The 14,607-nt window shown below is 45.8% G+C and overlaps 1 protein-coding gene across 2 annotated transcripts in view; it reads right to left on the bottom strand.

Annotated features, from left to right (window-relative positions):
* PRKRA (protein activator of interferon induced protein kinase EIF2AK2) overlaps window positions 1-14,607 on the bottom strand; it is a 394,218-nt gene that overhangs the window by 50,689 nt on the left and 328,922 nt on the right. The window lies entirely within an intron of this gene.

Genomic DNA, 14,607 nt, shown 5'->3' on the forward strand with positions numbered 1-14,607 from the left:
AAGTTCAGAAATACGTCTGGTAGATGTAATAGCGACCAAAAACAAGGTTTTCCATGACAAATAATTGAGGTCACAAGAAGAGGCTGGTTCGAAAAGTGCCATTGTCAGAGCTTGTAGAACTAATGATAAATCCCATGGTTGAATAGGTTCTCTAAAAGGTGGCTTCGGATGATTCACACCTTTTATGAAGGTCTTGCACAATTTGTGGGACATGAGAGGAATCTTGGACACCCTCATGAAAATTAGAAATTGCAGCCAAATGAACTCTAATGGTAGAGGCCGACAGATCCGATTGAAACAGGTTGGCCAGATAGTCTAGTATTATTGACACTGGTGCTGAAATGGAGTCTATGTGTTTATCTTTCAGCCAACAGGTAAATCTTTTCCACTTGCTCAGATAAGTAATTCTAGTGGAAGACTTATGAGAAGCAATGAGAATATCGCGTACTGGTAAAGAAGGATCATTCTGCCTGGCAATTAAGGGAAATGGAGTAGCCAAGCTGTTAGCTTCAGGCTGTTCAGGTTGGGATGAATCAGGCTCTGTGGGTGTGAGATCAACTCCGGGGTTGGATGGAGAATCCATGGTCGATCTAGTAGTCGAGGCCAAAGGAAGGGGAACCAAATCTGTCAGGGCCAATATGGCGCTATGAGGATCACCTTGCTCTTCAACCACTGGGCATTCTTCAGAAACTGGGGAATGAGGTGAAAGGGTGGAAAAGCGTAGAGAAGACCCAAGGCCAATCGTGGAATAGAGCGTCCCTGGGTGACTGTCCCGGAGGGGGAATCAAGGCGAAATAGTTGCTGCATTTGTAGTTGGTCGGGGATGCAGAGAGGTCACAGCAAAGACGGCCCCAGTGGTGGAAAATCTCAGCCACTATCAAAGGATTCAGGGACCACCCGTGAGGTTGAAGGATGCACCTGCTGAGTCTGTCAGCTATCACGTTGGAACTCCCAGGAATGTGCGTTGCTAGAAGAAAAACGGTTGGTAGCCATCGCCCATTGCCATATCCTCACAGCTTCTCGACAAAGGGGGTAAGATTTGGTTCCACCTTGCTTGTTGATGTACCAGACCACCACCATGTTGTCTGATTGAATCGCAATTGTCCCAGACAGCAGCAGGGGATGGAATGCTTGCAACGCCAGAAGCACCGCCCTCAGCTCTAGAAAATTTATATGCAGATGGGCCTCCAGTTGGGACCAAGTGCCTTGGACTGTCGGTCCCTGACATAGTCCCCCCACCCCATCAGGGAGGCATCCGTGGTCACTGTTGCCTTGGGTTGCTGGGGGGAGAAGGGGCAAGACCATTGAGAGAGAGAGTGTCATCTACCAATTTAAATCCTGTTTGCACCTGTGGGTTACTCTAATCATGGCTGAAAGAGGACGCTGAAAAGGATACCATTGGGTGAGCAGTAGCCATTATAGAAGCCTCATGTGAAACCTGGCCAGGGGAACAATGGTGATGGAGGCTGCCATGGAACCCAAAAGCTGTAGAACCGAAGGAGGCGTGGATTTTTCCTTTGAAAGGATTGGAATTAGTTGTTGCTTTATCCTTAAAATTCTGTGCTCTGGAATAGCAGCTCTGAAGTTTTTTGTGTCCAAGATAACCCCTATGAATTCTGTCGACAGATGGGGTGAGATTGGATTTCTGGCAGTTTATGGTTATGCCTAGCCTTTGAGCAGCGAGGAGTGTGTGTATGCCAGGGCTTTTTCCAACAGATGTCTGGTGGGGGCAGAAAAGAGCCAGTCGTCTAGTTCTGGAAACACCTGGAATCCTTGAAGTCGCAAGTGAGCTGTGACAACTGCCATGCACTTTGTGAACACACTGGGGGCTGTAGAGAGTCCAAAGGGCAGTACTCTGAACTAGTAGTGACTGGCTCCCACACGGAAGCGCAGAAATCTTCTTGATGGCCTGTCCACCTTTATGTGGTAGTACGCGTCTTGAAGATCTATAGAGCACATCCAATAGTCTTTTTCCAAAAGCGGGAGGACAGACTGTATTGTGACCGTCCGGAATTTTTGTACTCACAAACTTGTTCAATACACTGAGATCCAAAATTGTCTCCAGTCCCTGGTTTTCTTTGGCATCAAAAATAGTCTCGAGTAGAATCCGGAACCTATCTGGTCTGGAGGGGACTATTTGGATGAGCAGCTTTTCTATCTCTAGTGCTGCTTCTTCCCTTTGAGTGGAACATCGGGAAGATTTTTTGAAGGGACAGGACAAAGATCGAAAGGGGATATGATAACCTCTGGTTATGATCCTCTGTTCCAAAGAATCAGTGGTGACGGTTAAACAGGCAGAAGGGTACAAGGAGAAAGACCCCCAACCACCTTCAGAGGAAAGGAGTTGGGCTGCTCTTCAGGAGCGCTGGTAGGATTGACCAGGGAAAGAATCCCTGGAACCCTGGTTACGTGGTCCCCCCTCTGCCCCGAAAGGAGAGTCTTCCCTTGAGTTTCCCCCTCTGCCTCAGGGGGAGAACTCTGATTGTGTCTCATGGAAAGGACCCTGAGATTTCTTGAACCATATTTTCCCACTCTTTTGGTTTCGGGAGAAAGCACGTTGAGGGTAAGAACAGACACCTACAGCAGAAAGAGTCTTAACGTCCTGTTCACATCTGGCCAGTGTGCTTTTAACTTTGGGCCCAAACAACAAGGAGGGCTCAATGGGGGCATTAAGAAAAGAGGACTTAAAAAGTTCCACGAAGTTGCACAAGCGCATCCAGGTGTCCCTAAAGACCGCAGCTGAACACGCAGCTCTAGGTGCTCCTTTTGATGCGTGAGATATCAGTCGCATAGAGGAGTTGGATATAGACTCAATGGTGGCCAGCTGAGAGGACGCCGTCATGGACCTCAGACACTGCACCAGCCAAGGTTAGAGAGCTCAGAAACCAGATCCCTTTGAAGCCTGGTAAAGTGTGCCATATAATTCAGGGACCTGATAGCAAAGGTCGATGAAGCAAAGATGCGCTTCCCTATCCTATCCAGGGCCCAGGACTCGGTTAGGCGGATGGACAGTCTGGCTTTCTTCTGCCAGATCCTTTTTTGTTGTGGCCACCACCACCAAAGCATCCACAGGAAGACCTTTGGACCAATGGGGATCCAAAGCAGGAGACGACAAGATCTTATCTGGCCTCCGGGGAATAGCTTAGACGGTATCAGGGGCCTTTCCAAGCACGCTGCACGATGAACCTGACAAGTTCATTGGCAGGTGGAGTAACCCAGGAGGTAGGGGGCCGGGCGCGAAAGGCCTGCAGGAACACAGATTCCTCAGGGGTCGGATTAAGGGACTGCCATTCACCTGTCTGTTTCAGGATTTCGAGGATATTGCCAAAGGATACCTCAGAGGGTGAACGAGGGGATCCTTCCCCCCCTCATCGAAATCAGTGTCTTTGGTGACAGACTTTCCTCTGTGGAGTCCATGTGCTTCCTCTTGCACGTACTTTTCCGGTGGACCTACTCAGTGGGATACGCTGGGGAAGACAACGAAAAGGGGGATTCCTGAGGGAATATGTCCTGCGCCCTTGCACCCGGTGTCTGCTAGATGCGACTTGTGAAACCACTGTACCAGAGGAGGGCAGAGGTATACAGTCCAGTATCGCCAGCAGCAGAGAAAGCCTTCGCCATCAACTGGAAGGCTGGTCCACCCGGAGAGGAGTGTATGTCTAGGACAGGGGGCACTCCTCCCCTAAGTGGCTCAGCCTGCCGACCCGGAGTCCCTGGATGGCTGTGGAGCAGCAAGCTATGCGTGTCACAGCCGACATCCTAGGTCATAGCAAAATTTTCCTGCCACGTAGGCAACTGCGGTTCCTTAGATCCATAAAGGGAACCGCAGAAGGGGAAGACTGTGCTATATCCATGGCCTTCAAAGGCAATGAAGGAGGAGAATAAGGTGGTGTCTCTGGAGATGGGTGATTACCTCCCAAGGAAGGATAGCTCCTGAGGGGTGGAATACCTCTGGCCAAGAATGCCTGGTCCACAAGACACAACACATGTTCGGAAAGGCTTCTAGTGGACCTCACAGAGACTGAGGGAGAAACAGGCCTGTCCACAAAAGAGGCAGACTTTGTGCCCATCTCATCTGACCGCACTGAGGACAACGGTGCCGAGAAAGACTGGACTACTGTTGTCTGCACAGATGTCGTCTGTGATGAGGTCATTGTCTGCACAGACACATGGATCGGTGCCGAAGTGGTGGGAGTCTGTGCCGAAGCTGGATCAGACCAAACTGGAGTCAACAATAAAGGCCTTGGTTCTGAGGAAGATCTCTGAGCTGACACGGTCAAGGTCTGCGCCGACTGAGCGGTTGGTGCCGATACAGTGGTAATGGTCTGAACTGAGGAGCCCCCTCGGTGCCGATATGTAGAAGGCTGCAGGAGAGGACGGAGCCGAAATCACTAATGGAGCCAAAGGTCTAGGCACCGAAAGCACTGGGGCTGACTGGGAGAACTCCGGAGCCGAAATTTTTGCCTTTTTAGGTTTTGGTTGGTGAGACGAAGGCAAGGATTTAGCCTTAGTAAAAAAAAAAAAAAAAAAAAAAAAAAAAAAAAAGCACCAACTGCCAATCATTAGCGGACCAGAGTTCCACTGCAACGACCCCTAACAGAGAAAATCCGAAAAGACAAAGAAGAAACATTCATTTTTTTATGGGCTTTAGGAGGGGTTGAGACCTCTGACCCAGAAATAGCCTCTGAAAAGGGAGATTTTAGAAGTCCCTTCAGTATCAGCTTGTTTTTCCTTTCTAACAAAGTTCTATTAGAAAAGTTCTCACAAATAGTACAGGGTGGTTCAACAGATAAATGGGAAGCTCCCAAACAATAAACATGCAAAGTGTGCATCAGAAGTAGGCAGTTTGTGTCCACACAGCTTAAAGCCCGGACTACCTTTTTTTACCCGCTGTATTAATTAATAGAAAAGTACCAACAATGGTACAAGAGAGTACCCGAAGGTAAGAAAGAGAAAAGGGAAAAAGATTATCAACGATGGTAAAGAGAAAATATCTTGCGGTAAAAGCAGTAAGTAAAAGACAGAAAAACTTGAGGAATTTATGAACGCTAGATGCAATAGGATAAGAGACGATAAAATATCAACTTTTGACAGAAAAGTAATTTGTAAAGCAATTAAACAATTGACTGTACTTAGTTCAAGAGAAGTAGCTTGACACAACCAGATGGCAATGCGGGAGAGGGGGATTGTGGGTAAGAGTTTAGCTCGAGAGTTTGAAGCTGACGCAAGTTTGGAAAATGGCCGGCTCGGAACCGATACCCATGCGTAAGGAATGAACGAGGATCAACAATATCAGATGCCTGGTTCAAAGCTGCGGAGAGCACCCTAGCCTTACCTGGTTACTCATCCTATCATACATATAGACCCCAAACAGCGGGCAGCAAAGCCAAAGAAGGTGGTGTTTCAATATATATTAAAGATATACACAGACTGGTCAAACAGTAGGATGCACAGGAGATGCTCCAGGTGCAGTTAATGGTTAACAAGACCCCTACTCAAATCACAGCTACAGGCCCCCAACGTTGACTCAGGACACCCGCACCTCCTATCTGGACTTCCTTGAATCTACTAAAATTCAACACTATACCCTGGATCCTGGATGATTTTTTTTAACTAGCCAACCACTGACTGGAAGAACTACTCAAGCCAGAACACAAATGCACAAAGATTCCTTGAATTTGTCAAAGCCAATGCCTTGGACCAGCTGGTTGACACTCCCATGAACTTGGTACTAACCAACATAGGAAACCACTGCAGCATCCCCGCAGTGTCATCACTGGTAGGATCAGACCACAAAATGGTCACCTTCAAAGTCACCATCTCTCCTGACCCACCATCTCTCCTGACCCCCACCCCCCCACCCCAGCTAGGCCTAAACAAAGAAAACTTTTCCAAAGCGGATTACAACCTCCCGAGGAACAGTCTAAACAGATTCACAGCCCCTTCCCCAAGAGTAGGAACTGGCACTAATGTCCAAACACCAAAGTACTATACGACCATTTATATAAATGCATGGATACGGCAACACCTGACAGGACAAAATCCTCATTCCTCAAGGAAGAGTAAACCTGTCTGGTGGATATTGGCTATAAATAACCTCTACAACAAAAGGAAATAAATTGCTGTCCAGGACCAAGGAGGAACAGGTGCTAAATTGGAAGCAATCTGTCATTGGCCTAAACAGGCAGATACGGGTATTAGTGAAGTCATCAAAACCTAACTTGGCCACATCTACTAAAGACAATCATAAGGCCTTCTTCACATACGTCCACAATCTAAGGGGAAACATCCAAATCTGCTCAAAACTGATGGTCAAGGACACCACACACACAAATACCATGGATATTGCCAACCTGCTGGCAGACCAGTTCAGTGAAAACTTCACCCCTCTGTCCCATCAATAAACCAGGGTATCCCCAGCACCTGCCCCTCACCCCTCATCTCCAAGGAAAAAATCATTACCACCTTCCCAAAGGCTAAAAACAAAGCTTTCATGGGACCTGATAACATCCAAGGCTGCATCCTGCATCAACTCAGGCAGGGCCATGCAGCACCATTAGGCATCCTACTATTCAACCTAAGTCTGAGTGCTGGTTTTGTCAAAGCTAAGTGGAGGCCGGCCACTGTCATCCCTCTGCACAAAGGTGAGTGTCTACAGATCCAGGCAATTATGGGCCCATCAGCTTAACTAGCCTGATTTGCAAGGCCATGGAACGCATTATCCTAACAAGGACATTGGCAACCTCCAAATGCTTGATCCCGCTTAGTTTGTTTTTTGTAGAGAGGAGATCATGCCTGTTAAATCTGGTAGACTTCTTTGAGTCAGTCACCAAAGCCATGGACGAGGGGAAGAAGGGGCACACGGCCTACCTTGACCTGGCCAAAGTCTTCGACACTATTCACCACTCTGGCATAGTAGATAAACTATCCAGGCTTGGCATAAATCCATATGCGACCAGATGGGTAGCTAACTGGCTCACTGACAGAACTCACTCACTCAATACAGGGGAAGCTACCTCAAGTAGTAGACACAACAAGCAGCGTACCCCAGGGATCGGTCTTGGGGTCCATGCTGTTTGGGATGCACTTCTCCAAAGCCAAAACCAGACAGGTCTACAGCTAACCAAGTTTGCAGATGACTGCAAGCTGGGTGTCATCGACTCCCCTAGTGATGTAGCTATACTACAAGAGGGTCTCAGAGACAAATGACTGGTGCCAGAAACACGGCCTCAACTAAACGCCAAAAAATGCATCATCCCCCTTTGCAGAAAAAGGGGGGTCTTACCATATGGTCACACCTTGTTGTAGATCTTTATTCATTCATTGCTGTTAGGACATTGGTTCCGTCCTTGGAACCCACACGGCCATTTCCAAGCTTGCGCCAGTCAAAAACTTTCACCCAAGACCTACCCATAAAGCCCCCTCTCAATCTCTTCAGATTGAGTTTGCCTGCCCCATTATAGAGGTAATAAGAGACAGTAGGAGGCTCTGTCTGAGCAAATACCTTAACTAGGAGATCCTAAAGTCCGCCAGGAGTTCAGGCAGGAGGAAGGAGGGTGGAAAGTAATGAATGAATGATCTACAACACAGATGGAACGTTATGGAAGACAAAGTAGTTTTGTACCTACCATAAATGTAGATGTTAGAGTGTTCACACTGCTGCAGTCATCACACTTGGGTTATCCTGCCATCAGGCAGTCCTGCAGTTGGCCAGAGTTCCAAAGTCTTGGTCCGGCGTCGGTTGCTGTCGCTTCTTCCCTGACGTCAGTGCGCCAGGGGTATACAAGAGGCATCCGACGCCATTTTCTTCAGTTTTTCTTGCCCCAGATGTCAGGTTTCCCCCAAGTAGGTAGGCAATACATATTGCTAATAAAACATGTAAAAGGAATAAAAGGAATACCTTCAGTTACAAGCATATACACCACAAAGGTTGTACAGGATAGAAAAGGTATAGAAAAGTTCAGCTAGGTCAGAGGGGATGGAGGGAGGGTAACCTGGACTGCAGCAGTGTGAACACTAACATCTACATTAGGTACAAAACTGCACTATGTTCGTGTTACACTGCTGCAGTCATCACACTTGGGTTGAATCCCAAAGCTAAGGATGGGTGGTAGAACTAAACCGGGTTTGGAGAGGCTAGTAGGCCCTGCAGAACTGCAGTGGCAAAGCCAGTTCTGGTTTTAGAGTATAGAGGTAAGTGACTGTGCTTGGTGAAGGTGTGCACTGAACTCCAAGTTGCAGCCTCCAAAATATCCTTGGTTGGTACCCCTCTGAGGAAGGCTGCTGATGTTGCTGTAGCCCTGGTGGAATGGGGCCTGATGTTACTAGGTACAGGTTTCCCATGGTGTGTGTAGCAGAAATGGATACAATGTCCTATCCATTTTGAAATGGTCTGTTTTGAGATGGCCTTTCCTTGTGATCCTGCAGCATAGGATACAAAGAGCCGGTCAGATTTTCTGAAAGCCTTAGTTTTATCCAAGTAGTAACGTAATTGCCTGTGAATGTCCAAAGAGTGTAGGGAGCCTTTCCCCTTTGTTCTGGGGGTTTGGATAAAAAGGTGGGCGAATGAATGGTTTGGTTTAGGGCCACACTGGATACCACCTTTGGCGTAAAGGAAGGGTTAGTTCGTAAAGAGACTCTGTCTTGATGAAAAATGATGAAAGGCTCCACTGCCATTAGGGACTGTAGCTCTGAGTTATTGCTAGCAGCAGGGCAGTTTTCCATGATAGAAACTGTAGATCAGCTGTAAAAGCTGGTTCAAAGGGCGGTAGTGTAAGTTTTTCCAAAACAAAGTTGAGATCCCAAGTTGGTGTTGGTGCTCTCTGGGGCGGTCTTATGTTCTTAGCCCCTTTGAGGAACTGTCTTAGTAATGGATGTGAAAATTCACACCTGGTTAGTGTGTCCTCGACATTGGGCCTGAAAAGAGACGAGCCATCAAACCGGGCATTCACAAAGAAAAATTTAAAGGGTTCTGCGAAGTCACAAGCACATCCAAAAATATCTCCCTAGGAGATTTCCTGAATCTGCTGCTCTACTTGCTCCATCAGCTGCAAAAGAAATCAGCCTCATGGAGGAGTTCACCACAGAATTTAATGTAGACAGCTGAGAGGAAACTTCCACCCCTTCAGCTGCTGAACCTTGGAGAGCATCTCCTAACTCGTTCAGGAGCTCTCTCTAGTCTTATAAAGTGGGTCAGATAATTCAGCAATTAAGAGCAAAGTTCACTGAAGAGAAAATGCGCTTTCCATATCTGTCCATCGTGCGAGAATCCTTGTTTGGTGGATGAACAGAAGACATTTCTGAAAGTTCCTTCTTGGTAGCTGCCGTCACCACCATAGCATCTACTGGGACTCCCTTATTTAAGAAGTTTTTGTCTGAGGGGGAGGTGAACATATTTGGCCTCAGAGGAACAGGTTTCACAAACTCTCAAGCCTTTCGAGAAACTAAATCCAGCAGTTCATCAAAAGGCGGTGACACCCAAATGGAGGAAAGGTGAGATCCTAAAGCCTTCAGGTACATGGACTTCTCTGCTGAAGGGTTGGTGGACTTCCAGCTGCCTCTTAAGTATTTCTAAGATGTCTCCAAAGACTACATAGTCAGGAGGCAACAGTGGGGACCCTTCGGCTTCACTGAAGTCCACATGCAAAGTGATTGACTCCTCTGGGGAATCAAAATGCTTCCTCTTACATACTCTCTACCAAGTAACCTCTTCAGAGGGGTATTCTGAAGAGGTTTCAGAAGAGTGGGGAGCACCCTGTTGGGCATCGTGAAGCCTAGTATCTCTGCGTCCCTGTGGATGCAAGATACAGAAGCAAAGACCGGTACCTTCAGGAGAAGAATGTCCCAGAGATGACTGTGGAATTGCATGTGGAGACAGCACTCATCACCTCAAAAGCCCCCTGCCCCTGATCCGAGGAAATCCCTGGATCTGAACAACCTGAGGGAATCCCCACAACCAAGGAGGATGGCTCAAAGGCGGAGGTGCAGAGCTCACCCAAGCAGAGGCCCAGAGAGGCAAGTTCAGAACAGACCACTCTCCGATCTGACTCACCTCACCGGACCAGACTGGAGAGAGTCCACTCCTAGACTCCTTGAGCTCAGATGGAGCAGAGGACGTTGAGCAATGATCAGACATGAAGATCCAGTAATAGGTCTCAGTTCCGAGGGTTCCACCACTATCAGCTCCGGACAATCCGGCTCCAAGGTCTGAGGTCAGATCGGAGGAATCAAAGTAGAACAGGAAGCTGTGGTCAGATATGAAGCCCTCAGGGTTGGATCAGATAGCTTGGCCAATGCCAGTGTCCTTAATAGCCACTGCACCACTTGATCCACATCAGATAGGCTCCTGGAAGACAAAGCGGAGAGGCTGGAGACCTTGAAGGCTGGAGAATAGGAGACCTGACAGAGTAGGGGAAATGGCTCCAATAAAGGGGGCCAGCTCCACAACTCTTAACTCTACTGGCACTGATACTGATGGTGTCGGAGCAGGTTTCCCGGATCAGACAGCCTTAGCATCTGATGAGGACATTTTTGTAATCTTTCTGGTACGCACCGATGGATCACTGGAAAAGGAAGATCTCTTTCCAGATTTGTCAGATCTAGAGGAAGGAGACTTGTCAGATTTTGATGAACCTGGACTTTCTTGTATTGCTTCAAAGAGGAGGGGTTTTTAAAAGACCTCTTTGTATTAATTTTTTCTTTCCAGAAGAGCCCTGTGATTGAAAGAGTGACATATTGAACAAGACCCCTGAACATGGACAGCTCCTAAGCAATACATACAAATAGTGTGTCCAACATTAAGGGACAATTTCTGTCCACATTTCTTAAACACAAAAGGTTATGAATCTTTGGAGGACATTTTGAACAAAAAGTATAACAGCAAGCAAAAAAGGGTAGAACAGTTTTTTCTTTTTTTTTTTTTTTTAAATAGCAACTACAGTAGTTCAATCAACTACAAATATAACGGGAAGAAAAAAGGGAGGGCACAGCCGTCTAACTTAAACGGACTATGCCCGGAAAACAGAAAGGAGGAAGCCCTCTAACTTAAAAGGGCCAAAGGTAAAATAGTTCTCTAACTTAAGTGAAAAAAAAGTTGTGTATTCACCATAACATTCTGTGTTTGTAGTCCATCTTGCCATTCATTCTTATATATGGGTTCGGAGCAGATTCTCTGCTCCGACTTGACCGATTACAAAGCTCGAAGTCTCTTAAGTTGGCTCGTAGCAAGGTAAGTATTCCATAATGCACTAGTAAGAATCCCCAGATCTGGTTTGCTGCTGTCTATAATAGTGAAATAAAGGTATTTCCACAAGGAAAAACAAAGATGAAAGGTCGCCAACATTAAAGGAAGATGGACACTATCTTGTCTCCAGATCCTCAAAGGATAAAAGGATGGGGGTAGGTGGGTGAGTTCGTAAGAATGAAGGGCGAGATGGACAACAAACATGGAACGTTATGGTGAGTACATAACTTCTTTATGTTCTGTAGTCCTATCTCGCCTTCATTCTTGCATATGGGACAGTGTCCCTATCACCTTTTTCTCAGGTGGCTCACCGGAATATACTCCTAAGAATCATGGAATCAAAGGAGGCTCTACCCCTGGAGGAAAAGTCCAATTTGTAATGAGTAATAACGGTGTGAGGGGTAGCCCAAGTTGTTGTTGCACATATACTGTCCATTGGAACTCTGGCTTGAAAAGCGGCAGACGTGGATATAGATTTGGTGGAATTAGCTTTAATTTTAAATGGGAGCTCTTTACCATTAGAAGAGTAAATAAAAGATATGCCATTTGAAATCCAGTTTGATAGCATTATCTTGGAGACTGGCATTCCTTTTCTCGTCTCTGAAAAAGATATAAATAATTGGTCTGATCTCCTAAACTATCTGGTTCTATGTAGACAGAAAGTACAGTTGTGTACACTTACCATAAATGTAGATGTTAGAGTGTATTCACTGTTGCAGTCATCACATTTGGGTTATCTGCTTGCAGTAGCCCTCAGTCGGCCTGATTATCAAAGCCTTGGGTCCTGCGTCGGTTGCTCTCTCATCTTCCATGACATCAGGTAGTCAGAGGTATAAAGCATGCAGTGGGCCCCACTAACGGGAAGCAATTAAATATACACACACATATATATATATATATATATATATATATATATATATATATATATATATATATATATATATATATATATATATATATATATATATATACACACACACACACATACATATACAAAAAATAATACCTCCATCAAAAAAGCAATTACACCAAAAAGCTTTTAAGCATAGTAAAAGTAATAGAGGTATAGCCAAAAAAAGTCAACTGGAGGGAGGGCAACAGTGCATACACTAACATCTACATTTATGGCAAGTGTACTATGTTTAGTGTTTCACTGTTGCAGTCATCACATTTGGGTAGATTCCCAAAGCTAAGGATGGGAGGAGGAATTCAGATGACATTAGTACAAGCTATAAGGCCCTGCAAGACTGCAGTGGCAAAACCAGCTCTGGATTTAGAGAAAATTGGTAAATGGTCTTGGTGAAAGCATGCACAGAATGTCCCTGGTAGGGACACCTCTGAGAAAGGCTGTAGAGGTAGATGCAGCCCTGGCTGAATGTGGTCTTATCCCCTGTAGGACAGGTTTTCCACGGTGCTTGTAGCAGAAATGAATACAAAGGCTTATCCATTTAGAAAGGGTTTCCTTTGAAATGGCCTTCCCCTCTGCCCCTACAGCAAAACGTCACCAGCAGCTGTTCAGATTTCCTGACAGGTTTATTCCTGTCCAAGTAAAATCCAAGTTGTCTGTGCACATCTAAGGAATGCAGTATCTGTTCCCCTTTGTTCTGTGTATTAGTAAAGAATGTTGGTAAATGAATGGACTGATTAAGAGCCACACTGGATACTACCGTGGGCATTTAGGAGGGATTGGTACTGAGGGACATGAAAGATGATGAAAGGCTCCACTGCCATAAGGGCCTGTAAATCAGACACCCTTCTTGCTGAAGTGATGGCGAAGAGGAAGGCTGTCTTCCAAGAAAAGAATTTCAACTCTGCAGTTGCAGCTGGCTCAAAAGGAGGTAGAGTAAGTTTCTCCAATACGAAGTTAAGGTCCCCGCTGGAGTAGGGGCTCTCCTGGGTGGTCTTAAGTTTTTGGCCCCTATGAGGAACTGCTTGAGCAGTGGATGAGAGAAGAGGGGTGGTTCTGAGTTGTAATGAGCTGAAATGGCTGAGGCATGAATGTTGGAGGAAAAAGAAAGGCCCTTGTGAAGCATCTCAGTTAAGTATTGAAGAATCTGGGGTAAATTGGGCACTGCTGTGCTCATCCCCGGAGTTTGGTTCCAGGAACAGAATCTTTCCCATTTTTCAGCATAAGATTTTCTAGTACTAGGCCTCCTTGCCTCCATAATGACTTCTTGGCTGTATTCTTGGAACAAGTCACAGCAACAAATACAACTTGTTTAAAAAACAAGTTACTGTTTAAAGAAGCAGTCTTTCAGTATAATACTTTGACTCCTGGTGGATTAAATCAGGAATGTAAATTGGAAATATTTATTGTAAAGAGCTAATAGTATTAGCCAATTGTTTTATTGGTTTATTATAATTGATGTACCTTTATAAGAGATGTTCTTTCTCTGTTTGTATTATCTCCTAGAAGGCTTTTTTGCCAAGGCGCTAGAGAGATTTTTGTGTTTTTATTAAAAGATGTATTACTGGCTTTTGTCATCTGGACAATTTCTGTTCTACTTTTGTGGTTTTGTATACTTTTGTCTGCAAAATGCAATTACTGGTGCCAGGCACTTTGTAAAGATAATGGGTGCAGTAGATAAGCCAAAGGGCAGTGCAGAGAATTGGTAATGCATAAAGCCAGTCTTGAAACGGAGGTATCTTATGCACGATTCCCTTATTGGGGTATGCCTCAAGTCTAATGTCACCAGCCAAGCATTTTTGCCCAGCATGGGCAGAAGCTGCTGCAAAGTTAGAATTTTGGAATGTCCAGGAATGTGTTCAAAATTGATAAATCCAGTATTGGGTGCCAGGGCCTTGTCTTTTCTGGGTTCCAAGAACGGCCTTGAATAAAACCCTTGTCCTTTTTCCTGTTCTGGCACTGGCTGAATAGCCCCCATATCCATGAGGGACGTAACTTGTTTCTGTGCCTCTGCCCATTGATTTTTGGAAAGATCTGGCCAACCGTTTGCAATTGTCAGAGTGTGGAAGTGGAATCTGTATCCCTGAGATACTATGTTTAACACCCACCTGTCCTGGGTTATTAACTGCCAATTTTGAGCATAAAGTGCTAATTTTCCCCCAAGGGTGCTGCCAAAAGATAAGTGCTTGGTGATGGCAGAGGGAAGTAATTGAGACTGTTTACTGTAGGGTTGCGCTTTATTTCCTCCAGATTTGGAGGTAGAAGCACCCCATTGCTTTAACCTGCAAGAATCCTGTGACTGGAATCTAGAACCTTTAGGGCACCTGGATTTGCCCTGTGGAGCTCTGTAGGACACAGGAAAGGACCAATTTTTTGTAGGTCAGTGTCTACTGAATCTTGGTGGCTGCACTTGTAAGAAGTCTTTTACAGTTTGCATAGACTTAGCTTTGTCTTCCAT

Source organism: Protopterus annectens, chromosome 6.part0 (assembly GCF_019279795.1).
Source record: "Protopterus annectens isolate FY-2018-M chromosome 6.part0, PAN1.0, whole genome shotgun sequence".
Classification (NCBI taxonomy): domain Eukaryota; kingdom Metazoa; phylum Chordata; order Ceratodontiformes; family Protopteridae; genus Protopterus; species Protopterus annectens.